The sequence below is a fragment of the Triturus cristatus genome, chromosome 1_2 (assembly GCF_964204655.1).
Source record: "Triturus cristatus chromosome 1_2, aTriCri1.1, whole genome shotgun sequence".
Taxonomy (NCBI): Eukaryota; Metazoa; Chordata; class Amphibia; order Caudata; family Salamandridae; genus Triturus; species Triturus cristatus.
This window is the reverse complement of record NC_140580.1, coordinates 1,028,999,366-1,029,015,582: the sequence shown is the minus strand read 5'-3', so window position 1 is coordinate 1,029,015,582 and position 16,217 is coordinate 1,028,999,366.

Below are 16,217 nucleotides of genomic sequence, written 5' to 3'. Positions count from 1 at the left end.
ATTTTCCTTAAAGGAAAACGGGATGCATTTAAACAAAAAAAATGAAACGTTTTTGAGTAATTTTTTAAGGGCAGGCAGTGGTCCCTGGGAAGTAGGTGGTAATTGAGAGTGTTTGGCGACCGCAATTGTGGTCGCAAATCATTGGTACATGGGTTTCAGACTCGCTATTTGGAAGGGAACACCCCTTTCAAATAGCAAGTCGCAAAACCTATTTAGCGAGTCGCAAATAAATTGCGTCTTGCTAAATAGGTTTTGTACATGGCCCATGTTGTTTTTGCATGCGCAAACAGGTTTGCAAACTCGTCTGTGCATGTAAAAACAGGTCGTTTATCTGGCCCTGTATCAATACCTTTCAGTTTGCGGGCAGCTCCTTGATGCCAGTTCATACCTCAATGTGCTGTATAAGCGGGATTCTGATTTATTGACTGCAAATAAAAGAAGCATTTTTGTGATAAAAGCAGTAACTCACTGAGCAATTGACATACAATACATGAGTGGGGGGCCAGCCAACAAATATACTGTGAGAGCCTAGCCAGAACGGAGCCATGGGTCGAATCTAGCTCCAGGTACCAGAGCTTGAGCCAAACCATAAAAATATTTTGATATTCATAATACAACAAAGATCATGTTGAAATTTGACAAGGTGTTATGGCTATTCAAAGAAGTGTCTTTTTAATAGGCCTGGGCGGTAAATTTAGTTCTGCTCGCGGAATTTGCGATATTTTGACAATTTCGCGTTCCGCGGAGAGCACGAAAATGTCAAAACTTTCGCAATCTGCCGCAAAACGGAAGTATTTTTCTTATTCGCGCTTTAAATTGCATTCTCGCGTGCGTGGTCGTGACTTACCGGGTCCCTGCGTTCGCCGACGAGATTTCCTATCCGTTTGTGCACGTCACAATATGTTGGATTGTTGGTAGCCGGTCGCGCTATCCCACGAAAGTTTGTGATCGCGAACATGTCATTGCGATTGCGAACAGGAAACAAGCATCGCGAGCAAGATGGCCGCGCTCATTAGCGACCGCATGGGCAAGTTGGAGATATATTTCCCTGCGAGCACGCAAAAACACATTGCGAACAGGCGGGAAAAGTAATCTCCACATCTTTGCGAAAGTTCCGCATGCTCGCGGAGGTTTTGCGCAATTTCGCGATGATTTGCGAAAGTCAATTTTGCAAATTCCGCCCACCCTTACTTTTTAACATGCAGATGCAATTCACCATAGCACATTAAATTATACCGCCGCATTGAGAAGAATTGTTTAAAAGAGAAGGTTTTTAAGCATGAACTGATAAATATTCCTGACCCCACCCAGATGACAATGCTGTTAGTGAACTTAAAAGAAAGTCAGGGGTCCCTTGCACCCTAAATATGATGTAGACTCTCTATAGGCTAAAAGAGGTTTTTGTACAGCTCCAGTCGTGGCTGCTACCTGGAAGCAGCAGTGGGGTGGGTGCGGAGGATTGGAGGCGGGTAGGGGGGACGTGGAGAAGGGGTTGGGGGGATAGGGTTGAAGAAAAAATACACTCACCTCCCGGCCACCTCTCCTGCGTCCTTTTCCTGGCTTCTTGGGAGAAACATGAAGCAGGAAGCATCAGGGCTCCCACGCCCCCTGCAGCCAATCACAACGCTGCAATGCAGGGGCTGGAGAGGTGGGCATGTTCTCCACGCAGGCTGTAATGCAACCTGCATGGAGAACAGGGAAAGTGCACATTACTGTTTTAGACTGCCCGAGAGGGCCGGCAAAACAGTCATTGAGCACTTAGGAGTGGGCAAACCACTCCCTCCCTGCTCAACAGCCCGGCCCGCCCCCTCATGCAAGCTGTCGCAGCAGGAGGGCAAAATAAAATTATAAAACATTACATTATTGTCATTTTTTTTTTTCCTTTCTTTTGCTGCTTCAAGGCAGTGGAGCGACGCTCCTCTGCCTTAGCAGCGGTGCCGCCACTGTACAGAGCACATCTGTACACAGCACATTCTGGACTCATATATTTGAAGGTGTTCCCATACCTGACAATGAAAAACGGAGGCTCAATGAAATAAAGTAAGTGCCCAGAATAACACAATTTGATCAAGCAGGGAAGCTGGGACTGATCCCAGATTTCCCAGTTTCACACTGTGGAATACAGCCACTAGAAGGTATCTCTTTCCAACATCAAGGGCCTCATGTAGGTAGCGAAATACCGGTCGGTAACGGCCCAATTTCGGTAAATATTCCGTTACCGACCGGTATTCAGACAAGTGAGATGTAGGAGACCAAAAACCACATTTCGGTAAATATGAGGCGGTAAATACCGATACATACTTACCGAATACATAATTAACGAATCGGTAAATATGAAGTGGTAAATATGAAGTGGTAAAAAGTTAAAATGACATGTAGGAGCACTCGGTAATTAAGAAATCCAAGAAAATCGGTAAATAAGAGTCGGTAATTAACACGGAGTGAAAGCAGGTGGTAACCAACAACAGTGCAGCTAAGCAATCCCAAAATGCAACAGCGTGGACACCCTGGCAGCTATGTACGTCATTGCAATGCGCCTACGTCTAGAGGCAGCAGGACTGAGGGTTTGGCGACGGAAGGAACGCATCCACAGACAGCGCATCACACTATTCCAGCTGACTGATGCAGAGATACATGAGAGGTACAGGCTACACCCCGAAACCATCATGGACTCAATCAGGGACCCGCACCCACTCCTGGACCAGCCAATGAGAAGGGCGCACGCCATACCCCCACATGTGCAGGTGCTCTGCAGCCCACATCTGCTGGCATCCGGCATTTCTCAGGTGGTGACAGCTGCGGTGGGTGGTGTATCCCAGAGTTGCCTGTCCCGTTCCTTCAGGAATTACTTCCCCCATTATATTGGCTGCATTGATGGGACACACATCCCACTCTGTCCACCAGCTGACACAGAGCACATCTACAGGATCAGGAAGTCCACCCACTCCATCAATGTGCATACCGAATGGAATGATATTGTGAATGGTCCCGTGGGTGGCAGAACCAAAAGGTGCGCGTATGCTATTTACAACGAGGTCTGCAAGTTGTCGCACAGTGAGGCGGCTTCCAGACTGAGAGCTATTGACCAAGCAAACATGGAGAAGGCCTAAGCCGTTATAGATATTAGCTCTAGCACTCTCACTTCTAGGATTCATACATGAGACAATAGGCACATGCAAGTACACGGCGCATGCAATGTACAAGCCCCGATTTTGGCGTGCGTCCTACGAGGTATCCCAGTGCCTGTGATTACACCTTCATTCACTGTGCTTGCAAACGGTATTCATGTAATAATGATTAATGAAGTTTGCTGCGGGATGTGAGTGGTAATCCCGTACATAACTGTCTCGCATGAAGTTGTCTGCTGCAATACTGTTCTTTTTCCACCCCCGCATGGGCGGCGGGATGTTTCCATCTGGCCTTCGATTCCAACCTTGAAAGCAGAGTCCAACAAGTTGAGCAGAATAGAGCGCCATTGTCCCACAAAGAGGTGCCTTTGACTTCCTCTCGTTAAAATATTTGTCCTTCACGTTGCTACTACGCGCACTGAGGAACAGGCGCCTCTGAATACTGACCTCCCCCTGCATTTCGGCTCTTTGATCCAAAGTATTATCAATGCCTCGTCCACAACGGGCCTGGCTCAATTTTTTCTAACATGTGGGGCTCGGGTCTCGTGACCTCTTTCCAAACAATTTGTGGTGTAATTCCGGCATTTGTTCATTCACTGTTCTCGAGCATCTTTGGAGGTGTTCCGCTGCTTCTGGCGCTGGTGGCAGGTGTGCTGCTTTTACTTTTCATACTACGGAATGGCTGCTCCTTCTGTGCCACCGAAGCACCTGTCCCGTCTGCATCTTCTTCGTGATAGGATGCTTGACTTCTATGGTACCTTGCCATTGGCGACTTTGAGCCTGGCTTATGGATTATCCTTCAGGTATTCCTACTTCACCTGCGTACAACCTGTATTACACTGCCTGGATTGTCCCTTTGAATGGCCTCTGGATTTGTGCTTGACCAACATGGTGTCTCCGGTGCCGGATTTCGATCGACTGATGAGGCCCTTAGTGTCTCACGAGTTGTCCTGTTCTGGTGTCCGGATCATGGCGTGTGGAGCGGCGCATGGTATCCTGGGTAATTGGGACATCTCAGCGGCAGCCTACGACTTCTTGTCCATGAGCTATTTGGAGGAACATTCCGGGTGCCCTCTGATTGTGCTAGAGGCTCCGTTGGTTGGAGAACACGTATGTTCCTTTTCTTTACTCAATTGGATGGCTGAGACTTTTAGTGGCCCTGAAAACGATTGCTTGTTGGAAGCCGTGGCCACATATGCCGCCTATACATTCATGGATTAACTGGATTGTCGTCCATTGCGCCTGTGCTACTGGACAGCACCCTGGCGCAACATTTATTTCTTTTAGTTCTCGTTTTTCTCTTCCTGATGGTCCGCTTGAGTTTTTTACTATACTTGCATTGTGTTTTTGGAATTGTATGCTGCAATTAATTGGACTGTAGGACTTTGGCGCTGCATTGGTTACGCCCTGTTCTGCTCTGACGAAACTGAACTCTGCGTTCTCTCTTTTCTTGCCTATTACATATTGCTTCGCTCAAGGGGGCGTGTAGTGAGTTCTCCCTGAATACGTACATGCATTGTTCAGTTGGCATTACCACGTTGAATGTTTTGTAGCCATATTTGTGTCTTTGCACACGACACTGCGTTTACATGTTCTTTCTTGAATAAACTGCTGACTCGAGACTTCCTTCAGACGAGTGCATTCTGTTGTTCCCATCCCAAGCTCTGCGCAGCGACCTTGGTCTGTACATGCTGTGACACACAGTCTGGAATTTTACACAATGCATGTTTTCCACTCTAGGTTGTTCGACCCACGATTTAGCCATGGCACACGCGCAGCTGCACATACCTGACAGTTGGTGCTTTTCATATCTCAGACGTCATGTTTATTATTCAGACCGCAGACGAGCCTTCCTGCGAGGAGACTCCTGATGCTCCTGTGATGTGATTTCACTAAGCTGATCTTTGAGGTATGGGGTCCCCTATTCAAGCCTGAGAGACCTTCTATAATGACATGATTGTGATATTGGCTACTTAGTTAAGGGAAGGTGGTAGTGTCCTCGGTATTTTCCGATTCGCTAGATACCACCTCGGTATTTTCCGATTCGCTAAATACCACCTCGGTATTTACCGATTCGGTGGATACCACCTCGGTATTTACCGATTCGGTGACTTCCGATTCGTATTTACCGAATGTTACCGAATCGGTAACTGTTACCGAATTTTTACCTACATATAACTTACCGGTTCTAATTTACCGATTCGGTACGGCTCGGTATTTATGAACCGGTAAAATTTATTTACCTACATGAGGCCCCAAATGTTAAAACTTTGGGCCTGATTTACAAAAGTAATGGTACATGTTTGTATAAGTTCACACTCTTTCTGTATTAAAAAAACTTTATGATTAGCGTTATCACTGCGGTGACTCGTAGTCAAGGCAGAGAACTTTTATCACTGTGAAGCAGGGCCCTTGTTTTTGACTCTAGGATGATGAGATTAGAACGTGGGTGACCAGTAGAATCTATAATTTAGTTTTGGCAGTTTGACATTGCTAGTGCTTCACAATAGACAGGAGTTTATCTCACATATTTTTTATGTCTAGACAAAACAGAGCTCTCCGGCAAAATAATTAACCTTATCTTGTCAGGGACTCTCATGCTTGTCACAACAGCTGGATGCTAGGCAGGTCAACTCCAAGACTCCTGATCCCTCAAAGTCCACAAGCAGGCAATGATTGGAAATAAAAGAAAAGGATGACAGGCCAATCCCGCTTAACAACATTGGTCCATGCCTCCAGGGGCAGTTCAGATACATGAAGATGTGCAATCATATATAGCACCATGTTTTTTTAAACTTTTTTACTGTGTGTGAATTTTACTACATGTGTCTCACCCACGGTAATCACATAGCAAATGGACTGTACATGTTCATCATCAGTGTCTGCCTTTTAAGATAAGATAGGGTAAGGGGCACTTAGCTCCTTACGAGTGAACACATGTGCACATGTGTGTGTGGGCTGTGCCTGTGAAACTACTGTTGTGTGCAGCTCTTTAACTGCGCACAGGTAGTCAGGCACATAGGGGACTCTGCACGGTTAGATATTGACCTTGGATAGGCCTTATAATATTAGAGGGCACTTTTAGGGATAGTCAGTGTGATTTACTGCTTTGTCTGCAGTGGCACTTTATTATATGCATAGGGGGAAAGCTAGCTTAAAGTGCAATGTCACCTCCATTAGGCCTACAAAGTCCCGTGATGTATGAAACTCGGGTTGAAAAGGTGCACCCATTTCATATTTGCAGGTTCCAAGAACATACATCTGCATCCTATGTGTCATCCACAATAGTCATATTTCTCTGGCTCAGCTCAGCTCAGGTTCAGAGCCCAGGCCTTTTGTCACTCTGCAGGTCCGATTAATACCATGTCTCCCCAGCAGAGAGAGCAAAGACCACCCCACTCAAAAGACACAATTAACAGTGTTTCCCTCAGCACATGAGGAGAAAGGGGCTGGGAGGAAAATCTGAATCTCTTAATTACCTGTCACACTGTCCCATGGCTGGGGATTGAACAAAGGAGGAAGCCCAGACAACTGGAGGCAACACAGCAGGGAGTTCCTCTTTGAAGCTTCTGCTGGAAAGGCTCTGGCAGTGATGTCAGCATGGGGCAGAGCTGAGACGCCAGGAGCAGATGTGACCACTGACTCCTGGATGACACCTCCTTAAACTAACCCACCATGTTGTGCAGGGGGTTGGGACAGGGGGTTGGAGGTGCGGAAGTCTGATAAAACTGCTCCTGGTGGCAAGAGCTCACCACCAGGAGTAAAATGAGCCCAGATCATCCAAATTATCTCCTGGGGGCTGAGTTAGGGCCGTTGAAAGGTTGGAAACCTTTGACCCTCCAGCGAAGATCAAGCATGTGAGAGTTCACCGCCTGTGGAGAAATGATTCCCCGGGTGGCGCCAGGGCCTGAGATTCAGCACATGATTTGATCATATATTTCAGAGAGGGGGAGTGTGTTGAGCCCCTTACTGTAACTACTTTTACCCCCGGGGACCCTCATCTCTCCAGGGGCAGATGTAAAATGGAGGGAAGAAGCGTTATAACCCCCCAATAATGGTCCCATCCCCCTCCCCATGCATGGGGGAGTGGGCAGCCTCTGCATACCTGACTCCCCGTCTGCACGGAGCACGCAGGTGAAAGTAGCACTGTCAGCTTTTGCGCTGTGGATACAATTGTCGGCCGTGTGGGAAGCTGGTTAGGGCAGCCAGGTGTGGACTCCTGGAGCTTCCCCCTTCAAGCAAGCAGGTCGGGGTCCCCAGGTGGGACTGGGCACTCCCAAAAACAAAGGGAAAAAAAAGAGAAATGCTTCACAGCTCTCCCCGCTCATAGCAGGAGAGACACGTATAAAATATTCACTACTCCTGGCTGGAGCGCCCCATAATGCCTTGCGGGGCTGGAAAATCTGTATATTTATCTACACTTGCAGTGGCCCCAGGGAGACAGGGGAACCGCCATTGCAATTAGAAATGTGTGTGGGGGCTGTGGGGGCAAGCAGCCCCCTCTTAACCCTGTCAAAAATGCCACTACCCTTGCGAAGTCAAGGAATCCATGATCCTACAGGATTTTCACATATTTGTTTTAACTACTTCTAAGGCTGGAGCTATTGCTGTACAGCTGGGAGTGCAGTGCCCTCTAGGGCCTGGTTCAATGGTTACATGTTATGTTCCTTGAAGGTGTATTAAGAAGATACATGGAATGTAGCACTGTCTTGGGGCTGGATCTATTGTTGCATTTTATGTTACCAGAACATTATATTTGATTTAAAATGTTCCATTGAAATAATAATACTGACAGTGATTACTGATGAAGGTAGATATGCTTTATTGGCATTAAAAATTATATTTAGCCATGGTTATCTATGATCATTGCATTTATGCACAAAATGATGGTGCTTTAACGTGTTTCGTTGTTCCTGCTATATGGTCAAGGCTACTGTTTTTGCAATTGTGCGGCTGCAGCGTTTTTCGCATAGTTACAGATTTGCCTCATTTGCCACTTAATCCATCATCTGACACATAATCTGCAAATTGTGTGCCCAAAAAAATTGTTTCTAGCTCAAACGGTTACAAAATTACAAAAAATGCGATGACACGTTGCATCTGCAGTGCAAGGGTTTTTGAAAACCTATACTTGTACCTTTACTATACTTAGGTGTTAACCTGATACTAACGAGGTGCAACCACTGCCCACAGAGTGTTAACAAGTTTAAAAATGATGAAATAATGAAGTAATACTATTACAAAATGTGACGCATTCTGATGCATAATTTGCCTTTTCTTGCCGCATAATTTACTCACCCCTGCCACATAATTTAGCCCTCTCCAGCCCCATCATTCAAGTGCCCCTGAATATGGTTAAGCCTTCGTAATGCCAATAAGCCTGTTTTATCTAAAGTGATACTCCCTATATGGTACTGGTAGAGGTGGGGGGCACTGGGAGTTTGAGGGTCATCACACTTTGAGGTCAAATGTGATTTCATAATGTAGTCCAAGGTATTTTTGATCTTCCTTATGTATATATTTGTAAATGGATGTATAGTATTTGGCAGTGTGTGTGTGTAATAAACATACTTTTACATTTCTAAAGAAAAAGCATTGTCTGTGCAATCATTTATTGAGAGTTATGATTGTGTGCCAGCAAATGGTGATTATTAGCCCACACCACCTCCCCTGAATAGGCCTCGAACTGCTCTGCATCACTACCCTGAGAGAGTCAAGGGCCTTAATAGGGTACTTGGTTTCCAATAAAGAGAACTCGTGGGCCTATTACATGCACAGCCCTTGCATCATGCACAACTAATAACCCAATTTCCTACAAGAGGGATTTATCCTTATCTCAATTATCTATTGATCCAAGAACAGTCTCACTCTCTATCCATGAACCATAAGAAGAAGTTTTGCTGAGATTTGGAGCAATTTAGATTTTTGATCAACCAAAAGAAATCCCTTCTTGACCCTTCTTAGAGTCTAGATTCTATTGGTGCCAATTTCACATTGGATCTGGGGAAAGCAGTCCTTCCTGCAGTGAGGATACTGAAATTACTCAGACTATTGGAACCGATCCTGAGGAAGCGGACGGCTCCAGTAAGGGAATGGGTTCGGATCCTCAGGACAATGGCAATTATTATTTGTTTTATTTAAAATCCTTACATTTTTTGTTTAGACAATCAAAAGAGGAAGGAATCTTTTATCTTCTTTCCACTTGTCTTCTAGGCAGCAACACTATTCATCATCCGTTTGACAGGTTCTCACCTAGGACAAGTAGCTCTCCACATCCTCCTACATTTGTCTCCAAGCTCAGTAGACTAAGTTTGTCTGCATCCCAGTGACTCCATCTATCTGGGGACAAATGGCTTGGTGGATAGAGACTCGGGTCCTGTATCAGAGAACCCTTTTCGTTCTTCCAAATCTGAAATTCTAAAGTACAGATTTAAGCAGTTGTTGATGGGGAGCAGTATTGGGTGATTTATAGACTCAAGGTCTTTGATCAGTGCAAGAGTCAAAAAAGTCCTCCAATTAGAGAGAGCTTGTGGCTTTGTGGAGGTCTTTGGATTTCTTTTTTATTTCCAGAGCAGAGATTCAGCAGTAGTAGTCTGGTCAGCCAGTTTGATAGCTAAGGAATACTCTGACCACCAGCATAATACACTTTGTCAGACATCAGGTAATACTAATTATAATGTCCTGGGCAGAAAGGAATCTTCTGTCACTAAAGGCAGTACACATTCAGGGTTTTCTGAACATCCAATCAGAGAAATTGAACAGAATTGTTTCCAGTTGTCAGGATTACATTCTCAGTCACTCAGTTTGTCAGGCACTTTTTCTCAGGTGGGGCACTCCAGTAATTCACCTGTGTGTAGTTCAGTCAAATTCTCAGGTCCGTCTGTCCCTTTTGAGGTTTTCAAAGGAACAAGCTCTGGCAGTGGGTGTGCTTCTACATCCTGGGCCGAGGTCTCTTCTGTATGATTTCCCTCCATTTCCACTGATCTGAAAGATTTTGCTCAAAGTTCAGAGGGAGTAGGTGGACTTAATTTTGGTGGTTCCATGTTGGCCAAGAAGAATTTGGTTCCCCTTCTTTAGTCTTCAGCTGTAGAAAAGGAGTGGATTCTCGATTTGTCTCCTCCTTCTCTACCCCTTCCAGTACTTAGCGTTTCATCCCTGACTCATCTTCAGATGTTAGCTTGGAAGTTGAAAGGGAAGAACTTGTACACAGGCTTCTTTCCTTACCTTCTTCCCTTTCATTTTAGGCTTCTAGAAGGCAATCCTCTAAAAGGTCATACAATCCTTAAATACATTCTATCTATCAAAGGGTTAGTTATCTTTACAGTGCCCTCCTGAAAATATACTTCAGTGTCTTAAGGATGGGTTTGAAAAGAATTGATCTATTTCCACACTGAAGCTCCAGTGGTAAGCCATATACGCTTTCAGTGCCCCTTGGGGTTGTGTCTCTGTAATTGAGGATTGCATTTCCAGACTCTTCAAGGATTATGATTCAATTGGACAATTAGTGAAGATTTACTTCTACATTGCAACCTTCCTCTGCTCTTAACTTCTTTAAAAGGTCCTCCCTTTGTGTCTTTGAAGGAGGCTTAAGATACATTTCTGATTATAAAGGTTTTTTTCTTCATAGCCATTACCCCTGCTAGAAAGATAGGTACGGTGGGTTCCCTTGAGTGCCATTATCCATATCTTAAAATGTTTGAGGATAGTGTGGTCTTGTCTTTGGGTCCTAATTTCCTCCCTTAAATAAGCTCTACCTCTCAAAAAACCCAGGAAATTATTCTTCCTGCTGAGCCAGATAATTATTCTGCAAATACCTATGTTTTGTGTCTAGATGTGGTAAGAGCTGTCACTACTTATCTGAAAAGAACAGCCAATTTCAGACAATTAGTAAGCTTATTTATCAATTTGGTTCTACAAGGAGGGGTTGCAAATCTTCAAAGGTAACTTTGGCAAGATTGAACATATGTGTGATTTCTTTGACTTCTAAGCAGGCTGGCAGAGATTTTCCAGGCAGCATGCTGGTTCATTTAACTAGAGGCATGTGTGTTTCATGGTCAGATTCGTCTGGGGTTTTATTTATGGCATTTGTGTTGCTTCCACATGGGCATCTCCGTCCATATTTATTTACAAATACAGGCTTAATATAGCTTAGGGCAGTGCACTGAGTTTGGATCTACTATCCTTTGCAAGGTAATTTGTCAAGATATAGTTCTGTTTTCATTAAATTCAGTGGGGCATTTTCATTAAAGGTTGTATCTTCATTTGTTCCTGTGGTATGTGCCTTTCTTATGTTATTGATAAGAATGTTCTTGCTTGGGCATATTCTCATAATGCAAGGAATGAGAGGCGGAAGAGTATGGTGAGGTAATGTGTGGATTACTCACTGTTGATCTTCATTACTCTGATTCTCACATTCATATCCCAGTACTTACAAACCACCCTCCCCCATCCCCTGGGCCTGTTTATCACTTTGTTGCTAAATGACTTTAGTAGGGTTCAGAAGTGCTGTGGAGGTGGGGGTTGTAGGGGTTGGCGAAGCACCAAACTAATAGAAATAAAAGACTGCTTTAAAGTTTGTGAGAAGTGAAGGAGCATGAGGCAAACCATGGACCATAAGTACTGGGATGGGGATCTGAGAATCACAGTTATAAAAATGTCCAGTAAGTAATCCAGACATTAAGTCAATCTGGATAATGTAAGATTGGCCGGCCACATTACAGGCTTTAGGGACAGTCTCCCAATACTTTAGGGACAGTATTCTGGCAATTGTGTGCAGTTTTGCTGCATGTGTCACAATTCTACCTCCTAATTAGCATTACTTAAGGGAGACAAGGTTTTAATGCTGTGCTGTAAAGGCTACGTAATTATTCTCAGTCCACTTTTATATGCAGTATACATTATATTACTCAAGAAATTTCTCCAAGATTATCACACACTTGTATGCTGACCTACAATTGCACTGAAAACCATTTATTCAAAAAACACAACCAAAGTGTCCTAGAGGAACAAGCATATGTACATTTATAAGTACAAGATATTATTTAAATATTTCTATTGGCATATAGTACATACACCACAAAAAGGTTTTGAGGCATACACACGAAGAACTACACATAAAGAAGTTGACATATCCCAAGGAATGAAACACACATTTAACATGAACTCACACAACTTAACATTTTTGTATCTATTCAACATAAATAAGTGCCCAACACACATTTCCTTATCATATGAGATACAGGCTTATCCTCCTTATGTTTGTCATCTGTCCAGAAATTACCCTATTGGTTTGAGGCACAACGTTCCACCCTGGTAGTGGCTTGCATGGCTTTAATTTGCCAACATTTCCCTCCACTGGCTTCAATTGGCCTATGTACGGGTGTGCACTTGCATTTGGGATTGTTTTTCTGCAAGAAAACAACCCTTAGAGGCTTTTTCCTCTTTCCAAGCCATGCAGGTCCATACAAGGTGGCTTTGCGCGTCTTTGAAAATATGATTTAAGGATTGCACTGCCTTTGTTGCTCTTGCATCATGCAAGGTGAACCTGGTCCCAAGTGTCTAAAAGTCCGCAGTCCCTCTGTCCAGTTGTGAGGACCCAAACGCCTACTCCAGGAGTACATCCCACTCCACAGCTCGGGGTTCACCATGCTTCTGAATATGTGAGGCTGAACTAGTGGCAGACAATCTGCTGTTGGTATGCATGATCCTATAGTCATCCAACTGCCCTATATCGTTTTCATCTCAGACATCCTCACAGCCTCGAGACATACATTAGAAGCTGCCTTTGGTAGTCGTAAACCACCATACTTTACCTCCCTTCTGCCTTGCTAGTTCCAGTATGCTGAACAAGCTGTTTATCATTGAGTCCGCACATGTGTTCTTGAACTGTGGGCTTTGGTGAGGGGGAGGGGGGAGGGGGGGGTGTTACTCTGTGCGGACGCAGTTCGGCTTAGAGGTGGCAGTCATGACGAAAAGTTGAGCTTCCTTCATTCAAAATATGGCAATTCTTACACTAGTAGCAAATAGTCTTGTAAATAGACCTATTTTCTGTGTAGTATCACAACCCGATATTTAAGTGCTTGTGCTCTGGACTGTGTTTTATTAAGTGTTTCTTTTTTTAAACATAGCATTTGCTGCTGCAGTTTTTTTCATGTTGTAGCTATATGGTTACCGTTCCATAGTATTACCTGACCCAATGCTCCCTCTCCTCATTAGCATAACAGGCCGAATCAAATGCACCGGGCTTCAAGGCAGAGAGTTTTAAGCAGCACACGGACCTCAGCAGACTGCACTCACTGACCCACTTTCCTGTTCCCACCATTGATCTACCTTCGCCAATGCATCATATTCTGTGATAAAAAAAAGGTTAAGACCCCTGTGGGTCAGGCACCGGGAACAACAGTTCCTATCTTGCATCAAAATTAATAAATTGTTCGCATTAAAAGAACATAGGCTTAGGAGTCCCAGTGCTATACCACCTGAAGCACAGGGGTTCACCCTAGGAATTCATTTACACTCAGCTGGTGACCAAGTTATGCAGCTGACGCAGCAAAAGAACAGTGACTATTTCAAAGGCAGAAACGGGTATAAGTACTGGAGCTGTGACACCATAACTTTAGAACACGTCTGGACTAAGAGGAGATTCTGCCAAGAAGAAGAGCTGGAGAAGCTGTAGGAGGGGACCTGACACTTTGCTTGTTGCTGTGTGGTGCTGGCCTGCTACTTGCTGCTTCTGTCTTGGACAGTAAAAGGACTGGACTTTGCTTTCTGTATCCTGCTCCCAAGGGGGCATATCAGCAACACCAGGCGATAATTATCGCTCAGCGCTCTTAGCGTGAGTATAATTATCGCTGGGTAACGTGGATTTTTATCGCTGAGATAGCGTGCAATTAGCAACGCTTATCTCCTCAGCGATAAAAATCCTCACGCTAACTGCCTAACGTGAGATTATCGCTGGAAACCCAGCGATAATCTCACGTAGTGTGGCTTTAGCTTGTTGATAGGGACTCACAAATTTAGCAATGATATCCACCTTCCATAGGATATCATGGCTAAGTCAGTCCTGAAGCAGGCGTAAGGAAAGTAGCGATAACAGGGGTTATCGCTACTTTTCCTGCCGCTATGCTTTATAGCGTGGGGCTTGATGATAGGAGAAATGTCGCTTAGCGACATTTCTCCTGTCATATTAGGTCAGGAACGCCCACTTTGCATCTCATTAGAGATGCAAAGCTGGACGTTAGGAATCCCCACGCTAAAGCAAGGCTTCACACGTTAGCGTGGCCTTGCTAATTAGGCGATAAAATTATCGACGCTTTTCGTCCGACAACGGCCGGAAAAGCGGCAATAATTTTTTATCGCCAGCTTGTAAATATGCCCCATAGTTCTCTAAGGGCTTGTGTGATCTTGCCTCCTGTTAAGAAGTTTCAGGGCCATCAGAGACTTCACCTGCAGCCCCTGAACTCCTCTGCTGGGAGTTATGACCTTCCAAGTGATGCCAATTCCAGTTATGGGCCATTGGGGGTGGCTTTGCTTCAAAGAGAGAAGAAAATCCACACATTGACTCTCAGTGCCCATTTTTCTGACACAGCAGTGCAGTTGGAGACTCATTGCATCGCCACCGTGCAGCCAAAGAATCAACGCAGCACCTTCCGTGTGGTTGAAAGATCACTGCAGCCTGAGCTCCGAGCATCGTGTCACCGATGTCGGTTGCACCCGCTCCGACCTCGATGCAGACCTTTCTGAGCAGCTGAAGAATCGACAAATTGCCTGTTTCACGGCTGGGAAAACAACGCAGCGCCTGCTCTGCAGCATCAACCCAGCGCATCTGGATTGTCCACGTATCGTGCTTCTACGCTGTTTCTTCATCGACGTAGCCCCGCAGTAGGGACCAGAGGCCATGTGTCGACAAATCGATGTTTCACCTCCTTTCACATTAAGGGATTTGATGCATCACATCCCTGCCATGCGTTCCCCTGGGAATAAGGCATCGATGCATTGCTTTTGGTTTCCAGTGCCTCACCTCCCCTGCACCTGTTTTCCATCTCTGATTTTGACACATTAAAATTACTTTGTGCGAAAACAAATGCATCCATAGATATCTATGGACTGAACTTGCTTAAACTTTTCAAAGTGAAATCTTTACCTATGTATGTTGAATTTTTGTTGTTTTGGTCTTGTTTTACTTATATCAAGATTGGTTATTTTTCTAAACTGGTGAGGACTCAGTTTTGTAGTTTTTTCAACTGTATTACTGAGTGTATGTACAAATGCTTTACACATTGCCTCTGAGAAAAACCTGAGTGCTTATTCCAAGCTACCAAGGGGGTGAGCAGGGGTTATTTTAGCTGTGTAATCCCCTTACACAGACTAGGATAAGGGTCACTACTTGGACAGGGTGCAAATCTCTGCCATCTAGAGACCCCATGTCTAACAAAGTCTAAAACATTAGCCTTCAAAAGTGTGTGCCACTTTCTTCATGAAAACTGGTAATGCCTAGTGCAGTACGGATATAACTTCACCATTTCCAAAACATACATGCTGGTAAATAACTTAGGATACTTTCACGATGTTTCAAAGTTTGGACATTTCTGCAGTGTATCTTAAGTGAGAATGAATACAATTAAAAACACTGAAGATGCACAAGTTCACACTACTGTTAATACTGGCTTGTTAAAAATCTGTGATCATGCTCACCTAAACTGCTATAATTAGATTTAAGCCACATCCCCAAAGTGCTTGTAGCTTGTTATATGAAATATACAATAACTTTTTTATTATTGACACAATGACACAGGCTATGGGACTGAGTTCCGTCTACCCCCTTATAGGACTTTTGTAACCATTTTATATTCATTTTGTTACTTGTATACTGTGCAAAATATACGCTTCTCACATTGGCTAACTTGCAGGTATTCCATACCCATATTGTGTAAAAGATAATAGTCATGAATTTCAATAACACTAGGCAAGAACAATATACCGTGCATGAGAGTCACAAATATGCAAAATCTCAGGTGAGACCCATCCTGCCCCTCCTCTAAATCAAAAGTCACAAACTGAGTATTACCATAACCAATGAACTGATAGCAT